At 41.4% G+C, this 5,490-nt stretch overlaps 1 pseudogene; it reads right to left on the bottom strand.

The window, feature by feature from the left end:
* Nucleotides 1-1,764: 1,764 nt before the first annotated feature.
* On the bottom strand, nucleotides 1,765-3,043 carry LOC108634872 (annotated as a pseudogene).
* Between the last annotated feature and the right edge of the window lie 2,447 nt (nucleotides 3,044-5,490).

Below are 5,490 nucleotides of genomic sequence, written 5' to 3'. Positions count from 1 at the left end.
AATTCCAAAGAAAGGCAATGCAAAGAATGCTCAAACTACCGCCACAACTGAACTCATCTCACATGCTAGTAAAGTGATGCTTAAAATTCTCCAAGCCAGGCTTCAGCAATACATGAACTGTGAACTTCCAGATGTTCAAGCTGGTTTTAGAAAAGGCAGAGGAACCAGAGATCAAATTGCCAACATCCTCTGGATCATCAAAAAGGCAAGAGAGTTCCAGAAAAAATCTATTTCTGCTTTATTGACTATGACAAGGCCTTTGACTGTGTGGATCACAATAAACTGGAAAATTCTGAAAGAGATGGGAATACCAGACCACCTGACCTGCCTCTTGAGAAACCCCTATGCAGGTCAGGAAGCAACAGTTAGAACTGACATGGAACAACAGACTGGTTCCAAATAGGAAAAGGAGTATGCAAGTGTATATTGTCACCCTGCTTATTTAACTTATATGCAGAGTACATCATGAGAAATGCTGGGCTGGAGGAAACACAAGCTGGAATCAAGATTGCCAGGAGAAATATCAATAACCTCAGATATGTAGATGACACCACCCTTATGGCAGAAAGTGAAGAGGTAAAGAGCCTCTTGATGAAAGTGAAAGAGGAGAATGAAAAAGTTGGCTTAAAGCTCAACATTCAGAAAACTAAGATCATGGCATCTGGTCCCACCACTTGATGGGAAATAGATGAGGAAACAGTGGAAACAGTGACTGACTTCATTTTTCTGGGCTCCAAAATCACTGAAGATGGTGATTGCAGCCATGAAATTAAAAGATGCTTACTCCTTGGAAGAAAAGTTATGACCAACCTAGACAGCATATTAAAAAGCAGAGACATTACTTTGCCAACAAAAAGTTCCATCTAGTCAAGGCTATGGTTTTTCCAGTTGTCATGTATGGATGTGAGAGTCGGACTATAAAGAAAGGTGAGTGCCAAAGAAATTGATGCTTTTGAACTGTGTGTTGGAGAAGACTCTTGAGAGTCCCTTGGACTGCAAGGAGATCCAACCAGTCCATTCTGAAGGAGATCAGTCCTGGGTGTTCATTGGAAGGACTGATGTTGAAGCTGAAACTCTAATACTTTGGCCGCATGATGTGAAGAGCTGATTTATTTGAAAAGACCCTGATACTGGGAAAGATTGAGGGCAGGAGGAGAAGGGGATGACAGAGGATGAGATGGCTGGATGGCATCACTGACTCAATGGACATGGTTTGGGTGGACTCCAGGAGTTGGTGATGGACAGGGAGGCCTGGCGTGTTTCAGTTCATGGGGTCGCAAAGAGTTGGACATGACTGAGCAACTGAACTGAACTGAACTGAACTCTAAAAGGCTCATTAAACTTGATAAGAAAACGTTGAGACCCAATATAAAAATTAGCAAAGGATATGAACAAACAATACATACCAAGAGAGATAATTAATAAGGAAACATATGGGAAGATGTTTAACCTTCAGTTCAGTTCAGTTTAGTTCAATCGCTCAATCGTGTCCAACTCTTGCAACCCCATGAATCACAGCACGCCAGGCCTCCTTGTCCATCACCAACTCCCAGAGTTCACTCAGATTCACGTCCATCTAGTCAGTGATGCCATCCAGCCATCTCATCCTCTGTCATCCCCTTCTTCTCCTGCTCCCAATCCTCCCTTGCTAGTTATTAAAGAAATACAAGCTAAAATAGCACTGTGTTAATACCATACCATTTAAATGTGTAAAGGAAATTATATCCTGATGATTTCTACCACACATTTAAAGGAGAATTGACATCAGTCCTTTGCAAACTCTTCTAAAAAATAGAAGAGGGAACACTTTCTTCTCTTGTTTTCACTGGAAATCAACTTTATTGAGATTTTGCCAGTTGTACAATCTATTCTGATACTAAGCCCCTGCTTCCTTTGCAATTCAGTCCTTCGTAAGTGGTCCATGAACCCTTTCTTCTCTTCCACTATCTGGAAGCAGCCATGGCCAAATTTGGAGGTGATGTGAATAAACTTGAAGTTAACTTTCTCTAGGGTCTGCTGTTTGGTCCGCATCAGCAAAGACTTGCACAGGGTGAGTACTCTCTTCTTGGTTCCTACCGAACAGTCTTTGAGCATAAAAAAGTCGTTGGTCACCTCACCACAGTGGACAAAGCCACCCAAAGGGCTGATGCTTTTGGGTGTAATCAGTAGAGGCATTGTTCTTGATCATTTTGCCATTCTTGATGAGGTAGTCCTAGCCAATCTTATAGATCTTCTTATTGATCTTGTGCAGTGATGGCAGCCTCTCTGCCTAGCCCAAGCCACAGAAAGACCACCCAGGGAAGATGACATACCCAAATACAGGCAACTTAGTGAGACTCCTGGTAGGTTTTCCAGGGTAGCTTCTTGGTGTGCCAATGCCTGGTGATCCCTTTGTAGTATTTGCCTTAGTTGTCCCAATGACAATAATTGTCTCATCCTACTCAAATATTTGGTTCACAGGGACCTGCTGCTCTAGAGTCTTATGGGTCCAGTCCAATTTTTTTGGCCACAGTGCCTCTATTCACCTGGCTCTCCCATTAGGGGGGTCTTATTCTGGCATAGAGGAAGCAGGCACATCTGGGCATGGGCTGAAGTTCCTCTCCAGCTGCTTCTTGCTTTCTATATCCTGTCACTTCTTACAGTATTTGGTGAAGGCGTTTGTCTTATATTTAATGCCAGTTCTAATAGAAAAACCTTTTGCACTCATTGCTGGATATGCTCGGCAAAGACAGAGTTAAAGGTCTGGAGGCCTCATAGCGTTTCCGTGCAGCCCACATTGCCCACAGTCATAAAGGGCATAGTCTCCCACTATGGTCACAACCTCCACAACTTCCTTCTTATGCACTTTGGACCATGGTCTATCAAGCTTTCTCACAACATGGGTCATGCCAGCCTGGTAGCCAAGGAAGGCTGAGAGGTACATGGGCTTGGAAGAGTCATCCTTGGGGAAGCCCATTACCTTCCCCTGGTGCTGGGTGCTGTACTTCTGAGGCAGGAAGCCCAGGAACCAATGCCTGGGAGTGGAGAACTTCCTGTGAGACATCCTGCCATCAGATGCTGCTGGTAGAAGTCCAAGAATCCTTTCTGACTCATTCTATGAAGCCAGTATGACCCTGATACCAAAGCCAAAGACATCACAAGAAAACTACAGACCAATATCACTTATAGATGCAAACATCTTCAACAAAATACTAGCAAACTAAATCCTGCAACATATAAAAATATAATACACCATAACCAAGTAGGATTTATCTCCTCAAAGCATGGGTAATTCAATACACAAAAATCATTCAATACAATATACCACACTAATGCAGTGAAGAGAAAAAAACAACATGATCATCTCAAACAGACACAGAAAAAGCACCTGGCAAAATCTAATATCCTTTCATGGAAAAAAAAAAAAAAACCTCAATAAACTGAAAGTTGAAGGGAACGCCCTCTACCTAATACAGGCCATGTCTAAAATCCACAACTAACATCATTCTTAAAGAGGGAAAACTAGATCCTCCAAGGTTAAGAATAATACAATAATATCTGCTCTCACCACATCTATTCAATGTTATACTGGAGGTACTAGTTAGAGCAATTAGGCATGAAAATGAAATAAAAGACATCCAGATTGGAAATACTTTCTATGGCATTCTATTTATCTGTGTACCAGTTTTAATGCCTATATGGTATGACTATATCTTTTAAATTATTTGTATGTATAGACAAGGATGGACAAAGAACATGGACACAGGAAACCAAGTGATTAGTTAGCATACTATAATCATTGGGATCACACGCCTTCATTTCTCTTATTAATTATGAAGATTATGAATCAAACACAATATTCTTTGGTATTGTGATGCTTTTATATTTAAAATATTTTTAAAATACTTGAAGGAAAATTTCTGAGTGTTCTTTTGGATTTGTCTGGCATATCCAGAAAGATGTATGTGTAGTCTGGATATCTAGAAGATAATCCTGACCAGGAGAAAACACTAGGTGATCATAACAACTCTGGAAGATGCAGCCTAGTGCAGGGAGATGGAGCCCACATCCTCTGCAGAACAGCCTGGCTAACATTGTCTCCTGGAAGAGCAACCAGGCTGGTGCGGGTAAACATGGGCTTCCCCATTGATCAAGGCTAGGACAACAGGCTGTGCACCATGAAAAAGAAATTTATAATTATAGTAATGGTGATCTTGAGGAATGAAAGGCAAGGTGGCTCAGTCATGTCTGACTCTTTGTGACCCAAGGGATTATACAGCCCATGGAATTATCCAGGCCAGAATATTGGGTGTGTTGTTTTTCGCTTTTTTGGGGTATCTTCCCAACCCAGGACTGAACCCAGGTCTCCCTCATTGCAGGCCGATTCTTTACCAGCTGAGCCAAAATGGAAACCTGACTTTGAGGAATGCTTCTTATATAAATCACATCAAGCACATCACTGGGTCTTTAAACAAAAGTTAAAAAAAAATAGATATAACATATTTTAAAAATTAAAGCATAATACATGCATATTTACATATAGTAAAGTACACAATTCACGTTTACACTAGGTGAGTGCTTACATAAGTTACTTTTGCCACTACCCCACACCAAGACACTACTTTTCTAGTGTCACCAGCAGGTTCTTGATGCCCACTGATGATTGATACCCCAGCCAAGGGCAACCACTATCTGACCTGTATAACCATAGACTTAGGTTTGCTGATTTTGAACTTGACAAATATGGGATTGTTCAGCATGTTCTCTTTGCGTCCCATTTCTCTTGCTAAGCATTGCACTGGGAAATTCCTCCATGATGTGCATGTGCATAATAATAATAATAATAATAATAATAAAAATAATTTCCCTAAGAACATTTGGTCCTGATAGGAGGATGAACAGAGTCAGCTGGAGAACTGTTGCTTCTAGACAAATAAAATGGGCAGATGCTTGGGAAAAGTCTGTACCACCGGTATGGCAGTCCTGTGGAGAGCGCAGGTGAAGTAGAAGGACTGATCAAGCGGCCAAAGAGGCAAACAAGGGAAATTCACAAGCCAGGGGGGTTTGCAGGGAGCACACAGTGGTCACATGACCCTTTGGACTAGTGAGTTTGAGGTACATGCAGCGTGATTCTGTCCTACTGTAAAGCTATCTTGCCTGTTTCAGGCAGAAGATCAGGTTAGGTTCAGATGAGGAAAAGCTTTCATTTTGGTCATAGTTGTCAGTAAGTGACTTTTTTCCAAACACCCAGGTTTCTAGGCAATAGCAAACAAGCTTTGGTTGTAAAAGGAGAATCAGTTCCTAAGAGCTATAAACCACATTCCAGAACTTGCTCTGGGAAGACATCAGAGGTTGTATTATGCTAAATAGTAATAGTAGTAATAATTTTAGTGTAAGTATTCTTATTTAATGGGGAGGTTGGGGCATGAGTTTTCTCTGTTTATAGCTGGTGACCTTCTCGGTGGTTCTTCTCCTTCTTAGAGACTGGTGTACAGAATCTTTATTTTCCTA

The sequence above is a fragment of the Capra hircus genome, unplaced genomic scaffold (genome assembly GCF_001704415.2).
Source record: "Capra hircus breed San Clemente unplaced genomic scaffold, ASM170441v1, whole genome shotgun sequence".
NCBI lineage: Eukaryota > Metazoa > Chordata > Mammalia > Artiodactyla > Bovidae > Capra > Capra hircus.
Note: the sequence above shows the minus strand (reverse complement) of the source record. Positions and strands in the feature narration are given on the sequence as shown.